We start from the raw sequence: 21,336 nt of genomic DNA, 5'->3' as shown, positions 1-21,336 counted from the left end.
TAATGCAAATGAGAAGGAAATATGGTAATTTCTGTGACACACAACACTTCAATAATTAGAATTAACAAGTGGTAACATTATACCAAATATATCAAAAATTTAGGAATTTCATGTAATTTCTAGAACAGCGATATTAATAGCATTCACCTATACAGTATAATCTAAAAAGGTTTATCTTCATTTATCTGACAATGCTTTCCAGGTAATTTAACATACCAAATAAATAAGCCTAATTAGTTAAAAAGACTTCATTTAGAACTTGAATTTGGGGAATTTTGTTAAAAATATCAGAAGATTTTAAAGCACATGCCTAAACAGGATCACAGATCAATGCAAAACTTAATAATTATCCATCTAGCCAAGGTGACAATAGAAAATTCTAAAGGCAAGGGGCTCCTGGGTGGCTCAGTTGGTTAAGCATCTGACTTTGGCTCAGGTCATGATCTCATGGTTCATGAGTTTGACCCCCCACATCGGGCTCTACTTTGACAGCTCAGAGCCTGGAGCCTGCTTCGAATTCTGTGTCTCCCTCTCTCTCTGCCCCTCCCCGACTTGTGCTCTGTCTCTCTCTGTCTCTCAAAAATAAATCAACATTAAAAAACAAAACTTTTTTTTACAAAAAGCAAATTCTAAAGGCAAATACTGAAGGTCACATAGTTGTTAGTAAAACTTCACTTTTTATTTTTATTTTTTTGAGAGATAAATAGAGAGCAAATTGGGGAGAAGCAGAGAGAGGGAGTCAGAAGCCCAAGCAGGCTCCGCACCATCAGCACAGAGTCTGATACGGGGCTTGAACTCACGAACACAAGATCATGACTTGATTAGAAGTCAATAGTCCGACACTTAACTGGCTGAGCCACATAGGCGCCCCAAAACTTCTTTTAGTATTAAGATTCAGTTTTCATTCCCAAAGACCTGATCAAGACAAAACACGGTAACTTTGTTTTTCTAGGCAGATTACATTAAAAATGAAGAAAAATCTGTGTTAGCAATTTCTTACTAAGGGCAGACCAATAATCTAAGAAAATTTTGTCATTCTAACAGAGAAAAATGAAGTTTTAATCTTGCACCACTGTACTTTTGATATCAAGAAAACCAAAACAGCTCCTTCATTACAATCTTCGTCAGTGATAACCATGCATAAAATTCTTTCCCAAAGATGCCTTTTCAACGAACTTTCCACAACTTTTTTTTTTTTCCATTCAGATTTTGTCTGTGTGTTTTCTCTTAAAACAACCAGCCTCACTTTAGGATAAAATTACTCTTTTTCCTCAGCAAAAAACGCATCTCCATTGCTCCTACTTTTCTTTTTTTTTTATTTTTTTTTTCCAACGTTTTTATTTATTTTTTGGGGGAAAGAGAGAGACAGAGCATGAACGGGGGAGGGGCAGAGAGAGAGGGAGACACAGAATCGGAAACAGGCTCCAGGCTCTGAGCCATCAGCCCAGAGCCTGATGCGGGGCTCAAACTCACGGACCGCGAGATCGTGACCTGGCTGAAGTCGGACGCTTAACCGACTGTGCCACCCAGGCGCCCCTGCTCTTACTTTTCTTACCAAAAAGTACACATCTCATTCTCTCTCCATACAAAGATGGTTCTCTCATCATTTCTAGTAGTTTTATTATATTTTTTAGAATTTTTAACTCTTATAAACCTTAATTACTAACAAAAGCTAAGAAGTAAGCAATTGTTATACCAGCCTTCTTTATATTGGCAAATTTATGAATACATTTCACAATTTTTAGAAAAAAAGGCCTTCTTATAGTACATTTCTCAACATGGCATAAAACATGCTTATTAATTGAGTTTCTCTGTAATAGAAAGTGAAAAGGAGATAAACCCATGGTTAGGAATGTTGCAGTATTTCATCATCTTTGGAAATAACCTAAATATTTAAGGATTATCCATCACGTAATTTAACCTGGCAAAACTAAGCTTTTAAAGTTACCAAAAAATTATTTGGAGAAACTTTTAAGCAGCACAAAAGTTGCTGAAAAATTGTTATAAACTTTTATCTTACTTATATCTATCTAATTCATTTATTCTCAGTAATTATTCTCAGATTAGTTAGGAAAATTTCATGAGACATTAAACAGTTAACCATCACCTGTAAGTTATCTTTCTTGCTGACAAATTCTGTAACAGAGATAACATGAGCTTATTTGACTTTGGGTAAACCTAAGTAGAATAAAAAGTAATGTGGGAAACAAAGGCAAAAGAAAAAAATTAAATTTCCTTGCAATTTACATCCCATTGACAAGTCCTTGAGACAGGCAGAGTGGACCTTCCTCTAGAAGTTCAGCTGCCTCCATGAGGAACTTTGCTAAGGGCAAAAGGCAATCTTAGCCTGATCCCCCAGGATTCTCTGAGTCTACTTTATTATTATTTTTTTAAGTTTATTTATTTTGAGAGAGAGAGAGAGAAGGAGAAAGAGAGTGAGCAGGGGTGGGGCAGAGAGAAGGGCAGACAGAATCCCAGGTAGGCTCTGTGCTGTCAGCTCAGAGCCCATTGTGGAGCTTGATCTCAGGAATCTTGAGATCATGACCTGAGCCAAAATCAAGAGTCAGACACTTAACCGACTGAGCCACCAGGCACCCCATAGTCTACTTTAAACATATAGAAATTCCTTTGTAAACTTCCTTTATCTCAAACCCCCAATCTGTATGTTGGCAGACATACTCCAAGCATATGGCCCCCTGATATACATCTGAAGGGCCTCATGACTGAGGTTTTGCTAAACAGTAACAAACGACCCTTTCCTAACAATAGCTAGCCGCCTCAGGGCCCTGGAAATCTTGTTTCCAAAATATCTTGGAGGTGTATGCCATCCCTAACCCCCTCCCAACTTGAAGGTATATAATCAGTCGCCTGTCACAACCCCAGTGCAGCATTCTCTGCCTGAGGGTCCTGTCCATGTGCTCTAATAAAACCATCTTTTTGTACCGAAGACTTCTCAAGAATTCTTTCTTGGCCGGCAGCTCTGAACCCCAACATTTCCACGTGAAAAAGTATTATAATGCTGACAACTCTAAAAACACGCCAGTGTCAATTCAACCAACAAACTTCAATTCGCTTTTATTTATTAAAGGTTAATCCAGATCACATGAATTTGAAACTCACTTGGGTTGGTCTCTATTCTAATTTTGAGAATTTAATTTATACAAGTGCTTAACTTTCTTTAAGCTAATTAACAGAGCTCTTTTACAAGCTAATTTTGGCAATACCATCCAGAGGTAGAAAACAGCGCACATCCACATACAGACAGACACAAACAAAAAGCTTATAGCTATTTTGTCACCTTTTTAGCCACGAGACCGGGACAATGATGCAGAACTCACTAGTTTGTTTATAAAACAACAGTTGGATCCAAAGTATTTTTCTGGCAGACAGAATAAGTTAACATTACCTGTTCAGATGGCTAAAGCTTTTTTTTCTGCTAATATCTGTGGAGAAGAGACACTTAGGTTTTGTATTATCCTTGACAAGTAACCTTATAGAAGCTGTGGGCTAATTTGGGCAGGGATGCTGTATTTTTAAAAGGTCTCTTTTTTCCCTTTTGTATTTTTTTTTTCTTCAGTGTTAGGACTAGGGGATGATCTAGGTAAGGGTTCCCAGCGGGGTTACAAGACTTTTGAGACAAATGGGGGAGGTTTGGGATTGGTGAAAAGTATAGGTTGAAGGCCTTTGAATTATTTCTGGGATTGTATCTCTAGTTTTGCCAGGATTTGTAAGACAAGGACATTTTTAATCCTTTGAGGAATTGAGTTGCAATTTAAATAATACCATAAGTTGATCTATTCATCTGACTACATTATAATCAATTTCTTTCTTTCCCTCTAGGTACATAGTTCTAATTTTAATTTAGGGGAGAAGGCTTTTAAAAATTTCTACTGGGGCTCCTGGGTGGCTCAGTCGGTTAAGCGTTGGACTTCAGTTCAGGTCATGATCTCATGGTTGGTGGGTTTGAGCCCCACATCAGGCTCTGTGTTGACAGCTCGGAGCCTGGAGCCTGCTTTGGATTCTGTGTCTCCCTCTCTCTCCCTCTGTCCCTCCCCCACTTGCCCTCTCTCTCAAAAATAAATAAACATTAAAAAAATTTTCTATCAAGCTCTGAATATCAGCTTCCACTCTGGCCAACTTTTGACTACAGAGCTTTTTTTTTTTTTTTTTAATCCTTGTTGATTTTCAGTCAAGACAAACAGTAAATATTTCAGTATTTGAATATGAAAGTATTCAATAAATAAGTACCCACTGTCTGGAAGACAGGTTGCCAAAGAGGGTGCAAAGGGTGCTACCTTCCCAAGATCCAGAATCACCCCCAAAGATAGCCAGAAGAAAGAACTGGCAACCTGCATGTTCAGGCAGGCAGACAAAATGAGACAAGTAGGAAGGCCACGGTTATTTCTCTTGAGCCCACAGGGTCTTGAGTGCCTTTGATGTGGTTTGAAGTTTGGATCCATGAGCCAATGGCCAAGAAAGAATGCTTGAGACCTTTTCGGTGCAAAAAGGTGGTTTTATTAAAGCACAAGGACAGGACCCTGGGCAGAAAGAGCTGCACTGGGATTGTGAGAAGCAATTGACTATATACTTGGGAGTTGGGGCAGGTAAAGACAAAGGAAGTTCCCTGTAGGATTTTCATGTGCTACAGAAGAATCCCTGGATCCTGGAGGCCTAGCCATTGTCAAGGTAAGGTTGTTTTTCCCTCTAGCAAGGCACTAACGTTAAAATAATTGGGAGTTCCTAGAGGAATGTCATAGTCTGCATGCCTCAAGTATTTGTCAATGGGCTGCAGGTTATAAGGAAGTGTAGTTTTATCTACATGTCCTTTTGTCTCTTTGTTCTCCACATCATTCCCTCCAGAACAGTTTTGACCCTTAAGTGTTTAAGGTTGCCGAAGGTGGAAGGTCTTCTTTTCTGTAACTTCTTCCTGCTGGATAGGGCATAGAGAGGTCCCTACCTATGGGTCAACATTGGTGTGTTGTGGAATTTACATATAGGAGTTACGGAAGGCAGAGGCAGCCAACCCAAGGTAGACGACATATACGAACCTCCTCAAGTAGAAAGGATGATCTGTCAGCTAGAAGTTATGACAGTGAAGGAGTCTTGTCACCAGGCAGGGAGATAGCAGAAAAGACAATGAAATAAGGTTACTATTATTAAGAGAAAGAGAAGCCTGAATACATGACCTTTGACAGTTGGCCAAAATTTTCCTCCAGTCCATGAGCTTAACAATCACTAAAGGAAAGCGGGAGATCATGTAAAGCACCAATTTCAGTATCCATGTCTTTTAGCAATCCTGTTACATTTTTGCGTTATCTGGGATATATACACCCTTCTGTGTTTAGGATAGCACATTTTCCACCTTGTGCGGCAGTTAAAACACGTAATGCTACTTTGAGAGGCCTTTGAGGCCTTAATGGTGTTAGCCATCAGATACCCTGTTTGGTTTAGCAAGCAATCAGGTAATTAACAAGAGGCACTTTTATAGAAACAAAATAAAAAATATATAGGTTAATAGTTGGAGCAAATTATAAACCCAGTGTTTGGGTCTCAAATGCTACCAGTGAGAAGATTTCTAGGTGTCAGGCTTGAAGCATCCTCGTTTGGAGTGGGAACAGGCAGCGGGAATCAGAAGGGCTTTTCTGTTTTGTAATTCAAATGTTTCTGGTGATCCTTTTGAATGGCCCATTGTAAGAAGGAATTGTCAGTATAAACAGGGGAAAGGAGAATGAAAAAGAAAGGTACAGCTGGTGAGGGAGCCAAAGGCAAGCCTGGAGTAAAGCACAAGCTAACAACCCAACTGGTAAACACCCCCAGGTGGGATATGTGTGCATTCCTCAGGCACTCCTGGCTACCCAAGAACAGAGGAAAGGGAAAAACAAATGGTTAACTGATGGAGATCACAGTCATGCCGGACAGGAGTCTCCATCAGTTTACAAATGTCTTAGTGAATTACAAGGAAAAGGCAATCTCCAGAAACCTATAGACTCAGTTTCCTGGAGCCCTAACAGCACCGTCCCCTCCACAGTGATGTGGGGAACAAAGGCAAAAGAAAATGTAGATAGGTAAAATTAAATCTCTTTATAACCTGCAGCCCATTGACAAATAACTTGAGGCTGGCAGAGTAAAATGTTTCTCCAGGAACTCCCTACTGTCTTAATGTTAATGTTTTGCTAGAGGGGAAAAATAACTTTAGGTCAACAATAGTAAGGCCTCCAGTATCTTGTGAGTCCTGTTTAGCATATTACAGTCCTTTTGGAAACCTCCTTCTTTCCTTACCCACCTCCCAAAACCATAGTATATAACCAGTCACTCCTCACAACCCCAGTGCAACTCTTTCTGCCCAGCCATCTTGTCCCCGTGCTTTAATAAAATCATCTTTTTGCATCAAAGACAGCTCAAGAATTCTTTCTTGGCTGGCGGCTCTGGACCCCACTACCATTCCAAAACCACATAACAACCATCATTTTAATCTGAAGACAAGTTTGAGGTCTTCCATGGGTTCTTAGGAATAAGAAGGTACGTTAGCTGGCACACTGGATTCCTTTGAGGAAGGTACAGATTTAATTCTTGATATATGAGTCCATGAGGAATATCCTTCTAATGTTACGGTTATGGGAGTACATAATGTGACTTGATAGGGGCCTTTTCATTTGGAATTAAATCCCCTGCTTTACTAGACTTCCAATTCTTTAAATAAACAATTTCTCTTGGGTTTATAGGCTGTAGGTTGCTAATAACTGTTAGATCAAGTTTAGAGGGGATATGATTTTGCATATTCATTTAGAGAGCCTCAAGTGAGTAATTTAATAAAGCACTATATTCTTTATCTAGTGATTGGTCTACAGTGGGAAAAGACTTTTCATATACAATTATTGGGGGGACTCTCCCATTTTCTAGTTGTTCATGGGTTCTTTTGATTACACCCACAGAATAATAAGCAAGAAGACTGTCTATACATGAGCTATTTCTCTGAAGTTTACGTCAAGTTGTCCAGCATCAGTTTTTTAATACTTTTAAGAAAAAGGCAGTTTTCATTATTAGTGACTTTAACTCAAGAGAATGGAAGGACTCTCCTTAGTTGGAGAGTCATAGCCAAATATGTGAGGAAACCAGAAGAATTCAGGATCTGATCTAGTTATAATAAGTAGTATTAACATATAATATCTACAAAGATGTGTTATTGAAACATAATTTTTCTCTACAATTACCCTCATTTCCAGAGATAGCCAAATCAAGACTAAGACTGGTTATTTCTGTGACAGCTAACACTTCAGTAATTACAATGGTAAGTGATAATTTTATTACAAAAACGTCTTAAAGCTTTAGGAATTATATATATACTTGAACAGCTATAGCATTTACTCAACCAATACAATCTAAGGCTAATTATTTGTTGACAATGCTTTCCAAATAACTTATACCAATAAACAAGCCTAATTGGTCATAAAGTCTTCATTTACATTTAAATCTTGGGGAAGTTTGTTTAAAAACCTCAAAGTTACAGAGCACAGGCCTGAATAGGATTACAGATCATCGTAAAACTTAAAACTTCTTTATTTAACCAATGTGACAACAAGAGATTCCAAAGGTAAATATGTAGGGTTAAATAGTGGTTAGCAAAACTTAGCACCTTTCATACTGAGACATTTTATTTTATTTTATTTTTTAATTTTTTTTTAACGTTTATTTATTTTTGAGACAGGGAGAGACACAGCATGAACAGGGGAGGGTCAGAGAGAGGGAGACACAGAATCTGAAACAGGCTCCAGGCTCTGAGCTGTCAGCACAGAGCCCGACTCCGGGCTAGAACTCACGGACCGTGAGATCATGACCTAAGCCCAAGTCGGCCGCTTAACCGACTGAGCCACCCAGGCACCCCCATACTGAGACATTTTAACTAAGTAATCAAAGATCTGATAAAGACAAAACACAGAAACTGGTTTTCCAGGCAAACAAAAGAGAAAAAAAAACCCTTGTTTATATTTTCTTATCAAGAGCAGACCAGCAGTCCAAGAAAACTTTTTTTTTTTTTTTTTTAACAGAGAGAAACGCAGCATTTTAATCTCATACCCATGTGCTTTTAAAATCCATTCATTTCAGGGTGCCTGGGTGGCTCAGTCGGTTAAGTGTCCAACTCTTGATTTTGACTCAGGTCATGATCTCACAGTTCATGAGTTCGAGCCCCACATCCAGCTCTGCACTGGGCCCTACGCTGACAGTGCAGACCCTGCTTGAGATTTTCTCTCTTTCTCTCTGCCTCTCCTCAGCTCATTCATGCTCTCTCTCTCTCTCTCTTTCGCAAAACAAATAAATATACTTTAAATAAAATCCATTCACTTCAACTATAGTCCTGACCACATATTAAATTCCTTTCCAAAGATTTCCCTTCATAAGCCTTCTACAACTTCTTTATTCAGCGTTACTTCTCTTCTTTCCATCAGTCTTAACTACATTTAGCAGAGGAATTTTTACTCTTAGAAACCTTAGTCTCCAGTGAAAACTAATTGTGAGCTCACCAATTGTGAGCTGTTACACCAGGATTCTTTTCATGGCAAGTTTATGAATCTATGATTAACCACAACGCATGTTTTCCAACAGACCCAAATATTCTTAGTTTCTCTGCAATGAGAAGGGAGAGTGAAAACCTACATTCAGTAATCAATGCTTTAGTATTTTGTCTCATTTGGAAAAGGCCTAGATGTCCAATGAAATCAATCTAATTTATCATCCAAACAAAAACTTTAAAGTTTCAAGTTACCAAAGACTTTGAAAGCTATCTTAACAATTACCCATGAAAACTTTGAGACTGACAAAATTAGCCATCATCTTTTTGCTGACAAATTGCAACAGAGATAACATGAGTTTATTTGACCTTCAGTAAACCTAGATAGAATAAGTTTCACATTTAATGCTGATAACTCTAAAGACAGACATGTCTATCTGAATTAAACCAACAAACAAATTATTTTATTTATTTATTATTTTTTTTTTCAACATTTATTTATTTTTGGGACAGAGAGAGACAGAGCATGAACGGGGGAGGGGCAGAGAGAGAGGGAGACACAGAGTCGGAAACAGGCTCCAGGCTCTGAGCCATCAGCCCAGAGCCCGACGCGGGGCTCGAACTCACGGACCGCGAGATCGTGACCTGGCTGAAGTCGGACGCTTAACCGACTGCGCCACCCAGGCGCCCCAAACGAATTATTTTAAATACCAAATATGCTCCACCTGGATCTTCTTTTAAGAGTCAGTTTGTTCCCCATTGTCCAGTTTTGCCTGGGGCACTGCTGAGGAAATCTGAAGTGGGTGGTTCAAGTCCAGGGAGGGGTGCTCTTTGGTCTTCAACAGTGAGGAGAGGAGGAGGAGCCAGTGATGCTGGAGGCACCAAGGATGGTACAGAAGCCAGTTATGCAGGCCCTGCCCAAGGTGGTGCAGAAACAGGAGGAAGGGGAGAGGGAGGCAGAAGAGGTGAGGTGCCCCCAGGGAGGCTGGAGGCAGATAAAAGTCCAGAGGGCTGAGAAAGAGGTCTCCTGGTTCTAGAGCTCATTAGCTTGGACAGATGAAAAGACATATGTTTTTTCCACCAAGAAGTGGAATTAGGCAGTCCATGTCTGGCCAGAGAAGATGGGGAACTTCGCCAAAACAAGGACTCTCGGCAGCTGCTTGGGAATATTCCTTAAAGTCCCCATCCCAAGGTAGACTAACCAGAAACAGTAGGCTCCAATTCTCATAGCCATTAACTAGGGAAATGAATGAGGGAGAAGCCCTCACATACAGCTGGAATAACCTGGATCTGTTAGAAGGAGCAGTGAGAGAGAGTCAGCGTCCCCTTTGTTAGGAGTGGCCTGGTTTCCTCTAGAAACCTGGGTTTATTCAGAGAAGGACTGTTTGTTTTGTTTTGGTTTGGTTTTAGATGTTTTATTTATTTTCGAGAGAGAGAACACAAGCGGGGAAGGGCAGAGAGAGAGGAGGACAGAGAATCTGAAGCAGGTTCCGTACTGACAGCAGTGAGCCTGATGTGGGGCTCAAACTCATGAACTGTGAGATCGTGACTTGAGCTAAAACCTGCAGCCCATTAACAAATACTTGAGGCAGGCAGAGACAAATGTTCTCCAGGAACTCCCTACTGTCTTAATGCTAATGCTTTTCTAGAGGGAAAAACAACCTAAGCTTGACAACAGCTAAGCCTCCAGTATCCTGTGAGTCTTCTTTAACATATGAAAATCTCACTGGAAACTGGGTGGACTTTACCCCACCCAACTCCACAGTGTATAACCAATCTCTTCTCATGGTCCCAGGGCAGCTCTTTCTGCCCTTGGGTCCTGTCCCTGTGCTTTAATATCACCTTTTTGTACCAAAGATGTCTTCAAGAATTCTTTCTTGGTCATCAGCTCTGGACCCCACGAACCCTGCTGTCACCCCCAAAAACTTCATCAGGAAGACTGTTTAGACAATTATCATCCAATATATCAGGAAGGGGTTTACTAGCCAAACACATTCTGCAAGAGGCCTTTAGGTCAGGTTGCTGATTTAGGGCCATGAAGTCCTAGACACAGGGTACCTCCGTTCATTTGCCCTGTTTCCTACAGAAGAGATCTAACTGATAGATCATATTGAAGTTTAATGTTCCATTAATGGGCCGCTTTTTCTCTTCTCCTAAGGAGTACTGAGACCATGCAATGTTACAGAAGATCAGTCCTTTCTTAAATTTTGCAATCCGGATTGTTTACAGTTGGTTAAAAGGCATCCCAAGCGAGAATCCTTGGGGACTGAAGAAGATCCCATGCTTCTAGAAAAGTAGAGAAGGTCCATTACCAAACCCCCACCCCCGATTGTCAGGTGGCTCCCCACACAGGTTATGTCAGAGGTTCCTGGTGTCAAGGCAACTGGAGGTGTCCCTCGAACAAAAGCGCTGTGATCACCAACCTTCCTGTCATAAAGGCCCTGTAGGAGGATACTAAAGCCCCCCTTCCCCATCTAGTTTACAAATTCGTGCCGGTGAATAGACCAAAATACCGTGCCATGCCTTGCCTTGCTCTGAAGGCTGTGCTGTGAAGAACCTGCCATTTTTAGCCCAGAGAAAACAGTAAAAAGGTTTTACAAGGGGATATTACCCAATTTTGTAATTTAAGTAGTTAGTAGGGGACACTGACAGCAAACAGTAAAGACAGAAATCCATCATGGTCTAGAGATATTCCAACACATGTAGTCTTTTACAGCCAACTTCCCTAGGAAACCATCCAAGGTTGGGTTTTAATTCACTCAGGTACTGGTTTCGGCCAGCTCCAGGTGGAGGTCTCACTGCCAGAAGCGGCTAGAACAGAGATGTGTAGGGGATCACATTAGACCATTAGGGGGAAACCTCACACGGGAAGCTTAAGATCGGCAGCCATCCTGGGGACTTAGGTGGCTGTCCCATACCCAAGAAAGACAACTTTGTTTAAGGACAGAAATGAAGGGCATCAGGTTTATGGGTCTTATTACCATTCTGACCAGGATACTAACTTCCAGGCAGATAACAGGCTTTCTCCTCATGGTAGAGTAGCCAAGGGCTAGAGGATGGCAGCCTGAGCAATCGAATGAAAGCATTCCAGTAAGACCATACTCTGTTAAGATAATTGGAAGTTCCTGGAGGAATGTCATAGTCTGCCTGCCTCAAGTATTTGTCAATGGGCTGCAGGTTATAAGGAAATTCAATTTTATCTACATTTCCTTTTGCCTTTGTTCTCCACATCAACTTCAGCTCAAAATAGCCCACATACCAAGGTGGCACATTTGGGAGAGACTTACGGACTCCTTCCATCCTGCCTTAGAAACTTTAAAGAAGTTTCACAATCTAGAAGGTAAGTTGAACTTTCCGTGCACTGATCTGTTATTTCCAAAAGCATTTCCTCCTTTTTTTTTTAAATTTAAATTTTAGCTAACATACTCATTTCCTCCTTTTGAGAGAAGGAAATATGTGCCTGATAAATTTCAAAACAAAAATTAAGAATTTAAGGTTTCTAAGAGTTATATTCTAATAAATATAATTAAACTAGTAGAAATAATAAGGGAAACATCCCCGTATGCAAAGAGAATAAGATGTTTATTTTGGGGAAAAGGAAACTGAAAAAAAATAAAAGCCTTTATCTGGGGTCTCAGAATTGCACTTAGAGGAGCAGAGATTCCGGAGTAACCAGAAAAGTGCCCCATGTGGGGAACACAAGCAGTGTTTATGAGAGAAGGATAGGGTGATTACATGAGTTAGATAAAGAAGAGAAGAGGGAAAAAAATGGCTAATTTGATCCACTTCTGATTACTATCTTACTGATTATTTTATTGGTGTCATCAAAACTGTCCCTGGTATCTATTGATTAACTCTGATGCCAGTTGCCTTGTTGAAACTTTATGAGCAACTGCTTGTGGGACAGGTGCTGCATCCGGCCCAGATCAAGAGTCCATTGGTCGGAAAGGAAAATGGGGTTTCAAAATGGAGTCTCTCATGTCCTGAAACTATACAATCCCATAGAACAATACTAGACTATATCTCAATTTCAGAGGTGTGTCTTAGAATTGATAAAATATAAAATACGGTAGTTTTACTTTAAAATAATGAATACAGAATCCCACAGCTGCTCCACACAGAGGATGCATCCTGTTATGATTCACTGGCAAGCTCTTTTTTTGCAGGATCCTGCGTGACTGATGACAATAAATTTGCTCTCTTCAAACCACTGACGTAACTTCTCCCCACCTTTCGTGTGACCAACCATACCTCACATTTCACAGAGAAAAATAGAAACCATCAGATGAGAACTCTATCCACGTCTCACCTCCAACCCCACAAGGCCCCCTGCAGGTACCCCCCACGTTCTCCTCCTTCCCTCCTGTCATGTTAGAGGAAGTATCTGTCTCCTGGTCAAAATTTGTCCTCCCCAAGATTTCTATCCCTTCTCCTCAGGGCTTTGTCAAGGATGGCATTTCTTTAGATTTCCCATTTCCTGCATCATCAATGTCTCCTTCTACAATGATCATCCCATTAACACTCAAATATGTTCAAGTGGTATCTTCTTTCCTAAAACAAAACAACAGCCCCTCTTTGTTGCTTCTGCCCCAGGTTTTCCTTCCTAGCTATCTTTCTCCTGAAAACTGTGTCATGGCTGTCTCCACTTCCCAGCCTTCCAATCTCCCTCAATCCGGTTTTCTCCTCCATGCCACCACAGCCAATGTAGAAAGGTCACCAGTGTTCTCCATCTTAATAAATCAACATATCAACTGTTCTCCTCTTGCTTGATCTGGCAGCCCTCAACTTGGTTGACCACTTCTTCCTTTTTTTTTTTTAACACTTAAAAAAAAAATCTTTATTTAGGTAAATGTGGTAAAAAAAATATATTTTAAAATTTACCACATTGCCCATTTTTGCCATTGAATAGTGTTAAGTATATTCACATTTTTATGCAATAGGTCTCCAGGACTTTTTCATCTTATAAAACTAAAACTGTACCCACTGAACAATAACACCTCATTTCCTCCTCCCTCCAGCCCCTGGTAACCACTATTCTACTCTCTGTTTCTAGGATTTCGACTTGGCAGGATATCTCATACACTGTAGAATCATACATTATTTGTCTTTTTGTGACTGGCTTACTTCCCTCAGAAGAATGTCCTCATGGTTTATCCAAATTGTAAGCATTTGTCAGAATATCCTTCCTTTTGAGGGCTGAGTAATATTCCATTGTGTGTACATACCACATATTTATCCGTTTGTCCACCAATGGACATTTGGGTTGCTGAAACACCTACGTAAATCCATATGCTTCTCACCGTCCTATTTCCTCTCTGGTGCCTTCTCTGCTGACCTCTAAGTGTGGGTTTCCCAAGCCCTCTCCCTCATCCCTTGACTCACTCCACTCTCCTTTCTCTCCTCCTCCATCCTTCCCTGGAACAGCTCATCCACTTCCACGGCCTAGATCCGCAGGCCACGTCTCTCCTCAGCTCCACATTCGCCTGTCAGCAAGTCCTATGATTTCTTCCTCAAAATACATCTTCAATCTGTCCATTTCTCTCTATATCCATCCAGTCTATATCCAGGTCCTCTTTTCCCCTTGCCTACACTAATACAAACACTTTCGTACTGTCTCCCTGATTTTACCCTTGCCCCCTTCCAATCTGCCTTTCAAAAATCTTCTCAAACATATGCTCGATCATACCATTGCCCGGATTGAAACGTATTAAAAAAAATTTTTTTTTAATGTTTATTTATTTTTTAGAGAGGGAGAAAGAGAGATAGAGCATGAGCAGGGGAGGGGCAGTGAGAGAGGGAGACATGGAATCCGAAGCAGGCTCTGTGCTCTGAGCTGTCAGCACAGAGCCCGACGTGGGGCTCGAACTCACGAACTGTGAGATCATGACCTGAGCCAAAGTCAGACACTTAGCCGACTGAGCCACCCAGGCGCCCCAAACCTATTTTCATTGTACTTAGAATAAGGTCTGTGCACCTCATGTACCCTCCAAGGCCAAGTTGACCTGGGACCTGCCTGCCTCTCCAGCCCCACCTTGGGCCTCTCTTCCTCTTATCCACTCTGATCTAGACATAAGGGCCCAGTGGTAGAAATGCTCCAGACATATCAAGCTGTTTTCCACCTCTGGGCCATTGTGTATCCTGTTTCTTCTGCCTAGGACCACTGTTCCATGCCTCATTCTCCCCACACACTGGTCCTGCTGCCTTCTTCAGTGCGCGTGTGCACACACACACACACACACACACACGCACATGCACGCTCCACATTCTTAGGACTGGTTATTTCTCTGCTTCAGCATGCACCTGGGAGCAAGCCTTAAGGAGGCTCTCTCAGGGAAGTCTTGGGTGACTCTGAGAGTGAGAACCTCCTTAAACTGTGTCATGTCCAAGGCCCCTCTCCTGCTTCACCTCAGTCCAGCCTGGCTCCTCTCTCAGGTCTTCACTCCGGTAAGCCTCTCACAAAGGCCTTCTTTGCCCGTTCTCTCTAAATAGGAGCCTCCATCCATCTATCCAGCTCCCCGTAATCCTGAATCACTGCACCATTTGTTTCTCTCGGTTCATTTATTCCAAGTTAAAATTATCTACATAATTCTTTATTTGGAGGTTGCCTGCTTATCCTACACTTCCACAGGAAAACCAGAGCTCTACACACACAGTAAGTTTTTGGTTTTGAATGCATTTAATACCCACCATTACTTCAGCCATCCTCGAAAGAACACTGCTTCGAATCCTATCAGTCTCTGGTCACCTTCTTCTGCCTTCTGGGGGTAAAGGAGAGGGTAGAAGGGAGAAGGGTAAGAGGTGCCACAGGACGGATATGGGAAATACAGTCTCTGTAAGCTCTTCGAATTTCCAAGGGTGAAAAAAATTCAAGGATTTCCAAGATGCTGGAAGAATCCAAAGAGATCTTGACATTTAACCCAATATTCAAAATTTCAAGGCCATTTGGTATGATACAGTTGGCCTCATTTCTGACACTATACAATAAAGTTTCATACAGGAGAGCAACACTTCACTTTAGACATGTCAACTGCCCAAATGACTACCAATGTATTGCTCGAACAAAGCTGATCAAAGTGATCAGCTGAACAAAGCTGATCAAAGCTGATCAAAGCTGAACAAAGTGAGACTCACAGTCTCACTGTTGTATGTAGTGAGAGTATACCAGTTTGGTAGATTTAGTTGGTTTCTGAAGAGGGAAGTCAAGCGAGGATATTTATAGGGTTTTCAGGCCTTGAAAACTGGAGAACTGGCTGGGATTGGGCAGTCTACACTATAAAGGCTTGGCTGGGTAGGAACGACACAGCAGAGGTCTCCAGCAAGTCTCGATGAACAAGCTGCTGCGGTCGATACTGAGCTATTCTACGCGGTTCGGAGCTTATCTTCCAGGAGAAAATATTTCCTGGAGAGCAAGTACCTGAGCTATTTTTGCTTATTTGTGTGAGTGTTATTTCACACTGGGACAGGAAAGAATGTTTAGTTCCAATATTGTTTCACACAGGAAAGTACTTGGTTTGAAATCTCAGCCATCAGGAAAGCTTATTTGTCAAGTTCTAAACCTCACCCTCACAAATTTAATTTGCATTCATTCCCAGTTCTTCGCCCACCCCTCACTGTTCTTCAACTCCATTGTTTAAGTGGTCAATAACCTCATTTATCATCTTAACCACTAAATGGGCTTTTAGGCTCAAATTTGATCAGTAGGAGATCCTATTATTTTTCTCTTACAGTGTCATTATCTACCACAAAATTAACCATCACTGGCTAACTTGACGAGTCAGGTTGCTGGAAGGGACTGTAATGGTGAACGACTCCCATGGGGGGATGCTTTTCCTTTTCGTTGTATTCATCAGTTCACCTCCCGGCCCCCTCCTTGCTTTCCTTTTTAAAAGACTGGTTCTTTCAGCTGATTTCCTGTATTGTGTAATATTTAATGGCGGCTCCAGTTCTGGTTCATTTCCAGATGTATCTTGCAATGCCGTCATCAAGTGTAGTGTAGATGCTGCTGGTCTTGCTTGGGGTCCAGTGGGTCTGGGGCTCAGCAGAAGGCTTCCAGAAGCCTCTGCTTCCCTGCCTTTTCAGGGGCTGCTGGACTCATGGGTAGACACTGCCGACTTGTGGATTACAGAACCCCTCCCTAAGATTAAACAAAGGTAACTCTGAAGAAGAGTTACACCCAACAGTTCATATAGGTGGCATCAAGGGCAAGAAAGGGTAACACTAAACACGCCACTTTTAACGTGCATACGTTAGAGTTTTAACAGCCCTTACAATTCAAGTTTCTAATTTTTCACTTGAAGAAACAGATCCAGAGGTGTGATAAAATCTACTCAAGATCCCTGAGATGGTGAACACAAGGGCAGGTTAGATTGCAGACCTCAACCCCTACCTCCTAGTTCAAGAGTAGAAAAGAACTGTTGAGGGATTCTCAAAGCGTACAGACCCACGGCACCCGGGCTTGATTCTCTAAAAGGCACATTTATGCCTACTCCATCACCAACCAGCTATGTGAACTTGGCCAATTATTTAATCTTTCCTTCCCTCGGTTTTCTCATCTGTAAATGGGGGTGTGGCAGACTCCTATCTGTCCACCCAATATTTATACTCCCTTTTCCTTACTAACAAGCTCCGATCTTTTTCAGAGTCACCGTGTGCTCTGTTAGAATACACACATTCCAACAGACCCTTGCCACTAGGGCTGCAGATGTGACCAAGTTCTGGTCAATGAGATATTAACTGAAGCCACTGCATGATGCTTTAGGAAAATTTCCTGTTCTTTTGTACTAAAAGAAAGTGAAGGGGGGGGGCGGTGCCGGGAAGGGGGACAGACTCAGCAGGCACATGAAAGCAGGTATTCCCCCTTTCTACCTGGGATTCAGACGCAATACCTATGCTGTAAAATTAACAATGAAAGCCACAGGCTAAGGATGGCAGAACAGAAACAGGAGAAGCTGTGGTTCTTCACGACTTCCTTGAGCATTCTGCACAAGTTCTGGGCTGACTGCCTCCTGATTTGTGACATTATGAGAAAAACTTACACTGCACCTCAGTTTGTTTGTTTTACATGCAGCCCCAAATGGGATTTGATAATATTACCTGCCTCATAGGATTGCTTGAGTGAATCCATTTAAAATCACTTCAGTAATTTTTTTAATGTTTTATTTATTTTTGAGAGACCGCAAGCCAGGGAGGGACAGAGAGAGGCGGGGGGGGGGGGGGGGGGCGGGTAGTGCGCGGAGGGCAGAGGATCCAAAGCAGGCTCTTCCCTGACAGCAGGGAGCCCCATTTGGGGCTTGAACTATCAAACCTTGAGATCATGACCTGAGCCTAAGTAGGACGCTCAATGACTGAGACACCCAGGCGCCCCTAAAATCACTTCAAAGAGTACCTGGCATTTCACAAGTCGTTATATGTGTTAGCTATCTTTACTACGACCCCTACTGCTTCAGTTACTACCCTTATTACCACTATCTCTTCCACCACTGGTACTGCTTCGGTGTAAGCTTGGAGCGTACTTGCCTTGTAGGGGCAAGTAAAACAGAAGAGCAAAACAGAAGAAAAAAGCTGGAAAAGTACAAATCACACTGGGATGTGCTTTAAAGCTCAGGCCATCGGAGTTCTATGCACCAGCTTGTGAAGCTAATCTGCCTTCTTTCAGATCTAGTGGAACAGAAAGGCAGGGGTTCTAGCAGACTATTAGCCTTAGGAACTCAACGTTGCATGATAAAGAGCTCATCCTAATAAGAAAAAAAAGCTCCCCTGAGATGGAAAAGCCTCATCTGGGGCAACGCACCAGGGTCCGGAGGGGGTTCCACTAGAGCAGAGCATGAATGAACTTAACATTCTCTCATTAGATCTTCTCTAGCCTCACTCTCCTCTCTCCTTCACCCTGGGCGTGTACTAATGGGTTTGTATCAATGTCATCTCCAGCTATAGCTACCATAGAGTTTATTACCAAGGGTAAACTCGGGATAGGGGCTCAGCCCACTTGGAGCCCATGCAGAGTGATGCTGTTAAGAGAGATGTAGGGAGTATAAATTGGTACAACTCATTTAAAGGACTCTGGCCACATACATTAAAAGCATTAAACGTGTTTATACCATTAACTAAGCTGGTAATGCCACTTCTAGGTCTTTTTAAAAAAAATTTTTTTAATGTTTATTTTTGAGAGAAAGAGAGAGGGAGGGAGAGCACTTGCGCATGCACGAGCACGAGCGGGGGGAGGGGCAAAGAGAGAGGGAGACACAGAATCTGAAGCAGGTTCGAGGCTCCAAGGTATCAATGCAGAGCCCAACGTGGGGCCAAACTCACAGACTACAAGATCATGACCTGAGCCAAAGTCGGACACTTAATCAACTGAGCCACCCAGGTGTCCCTAGGTCCTTTTTTAAGAGATATATCCAAATATTCACGTAAAAGAAGGTTTATCACAGCCTTATAATAGTGCAAAACAGAAACCTATGTAAATGTCCAACAATCAAACAGTAAGTAATATTATATAGTATAACCATATGATGGAATAACACACAGCATGTAAATTCATGTTTTGAGCAATATTAAATGATGTGGGGGAAAAAAATAACAAAATGTCAAGTAATAAAATATCCAAAAATATATCCCCCGGTCATGGGCAACTATTTTTAAAAAGTTAAAATATTTGTAATTATTCTCTCTTTTCTGGTACCTGGGCTTGTGGGAAATTTTTTAGACTCTCATATTTTCCAAGTTTTTACAATGCATATATTTTCTAAGTTTAAAAAGGCGCAAAACAAAAACCTTCCCCAGTCGGAATTCAGCTCCGAAAACTACAAGCAGTTCTTGGTATTCCAAGTACGGAGGGTTTTAACCTAAAGAATTTGAGAAGCTTCCACATCTGTCAGAAGGGAGGCGGGGTTAGCAATAGGAAGCTGTCACCCAAAAGTGTCAGCCCGCAGCTGCAAAGTTGCTTTGCAGCCCGTGAGTGTCAAGAGCCCCCCAGAAGTCACAGAGCCTACGCGGACTCACCTTGCCCTGGAGACAGAAGGGGCAGGAGGGAAAAGCGCCTGGAAGGACGCGGCGCCCCCTGAGGGCGTCCAAGGACCGCGCTGTTTCACGTGACGCCCAGGCGGCAGCGGCTCACGTGTGCGTGGGGCCCACAGGCTCCGCCTCTCGCTCTGAAGCCTCCCCCCCCTTTCACCTGCGGCCCCAGCGGCCATCAGGCCACACCTTAAAGTAAAGGCCATACGGAGACGCAAAAGAGGAAAGTGTGTGTGTAATACCAAGCAACGCAACGACAACAAAAGTTTCAAAAGTGGTAACACCATGACAGTTTCCACTTACCTCGAACTTCCCACTTGGGGCACCAGAGTGCTGGGGGTGTACCGGGGGAGGAGCTCCTGGGGGTCTCGAGAAAAGTGGTGTCCAGCCAGTCCAGCTGTCTGTTACACGTGAAACAGCACGTAAAGGGTTCTTTGTTCTGTTCCATGTTGTTTTTGTACCAAGGGATTTGTACAGCACCCTGCAGTCTCGAGTCTGACTGAACTCTGTGAGCAACTCACTGCTCAAACTCTGGGGATGGCTTTTTGAAATACATCCCCTAGAAACATACTTTTCTCTCACATGCGAACTGAATCGTTCCCCTGAGGCCTTTCCAGCTGCTCCAAAAAGAAGAGAAAGGCGAATGCCTTAGCGCAGAGAGGAGGAGGCTGGGTTATAGGAACATTTCAGTCTGACAGGAAGCAGAGAGCCTGTGGCAGGCAGAATAATGGGGTCTCTTCCCCACACCATAGATGTCCGCCTGTGAATACATCGCCTTGTGTGGCAAACAGGATTTTGCAGATGTGATTACGTTAGGACCTTTCAAGGGGGAGGTTAGCCTGGATTATCCAGGTGAGCCCAATGCAATCACAAAGGGTCTTGGAAGTGGAAGGAGATGGAAGGGTCAGGGTCAGAGGGAGATGTGACCACACAAAAGGGTGGAGAGATGCAGTGTGAGCCCCCGCCCCCCCCCAAAACATTGCTGGTTACGAAGACAGAGAAAGGGAGTCTGGAGTCAAGAAGTGTGGGCAGCCTGTGGAAATGAGAAAGGGTGGGGAAGGAATTACTCCCCCAGAGCCTCCAGAAACCAACCTGGCCCTGTCAACACCTTGATTTAGCCCAGTAAGACTTCTGATCTCCAGCACGTAAGACAGTACCTTCTGTTGCTTATGCCACTAGTTTGAGTTTGTGGTGATCCCGGAAGCCATGGGATTGACTACAGAGCCCTTCTGCTTCTGGGACAGGAGGGGCCTGGAAGACAGAGCAAGAGCAGGGCAAGGAGATGAGATTAAGTATCTTCTCAGGTCTACACTCACCTGGGAAGGAAAGGGCAGAGGGAAGCAAGCGGCTCAGAAATACACAGCTACACTTGAGGAGACCCAAGAACAAGGATGAAAGCCCTATTTCCCCCAACATGTCACAGGGAGTTTCAAACTAACCAAGGGGTCTCCCGAGGTGCCCAGCATGTTGCTTAACGTTGAGTCAAGATACAAACAGTAGAAGGAAAGGAAAGCGTGTAGTAAGACAGGTGTTATGTGACCATCTGTTTTCCCCTGCCTGGGTATAACTTTACCTGGAAATCTGTGGATGCCATAGTTAGGGGAAGCTTCGAGAACTGTTAGAAAATTGGCATGGGATGAGGCAACGTTCAGAGACTCATTACTGGAGATTTTGGTGGGAACCAAGCGCATTATCAGTGTGATGCCATGAGAAACTAGCCAGGACGAGCAGCACCTCAGTGGACACGGGATCAGTGAAGATACTGCCCTGGGAGGGGAGGGGATGGACAGTGATGGCTCAAAGGACAGAGCACAGAC

The sequence above is a fragment of the Leopardus geoffroyi genome, chromosome B2 (assembly GCF_018350155.1).
Source record: "Leopardus geoffroyi isolate Oge1 chromosome B2, O.geoffroyi_Oge1_pat1.0, whole genome shotgun sequence".
In the NCBI taxonomy this organism is placed as follows: Eukaryota; Metazoa; Chordata; class Mammalia; order Carnivora; family Felidae; genus Leopardus; species Leopardus geoffroyi.
Note: the sequence above shows the minus strand (reverse complement) of the source record.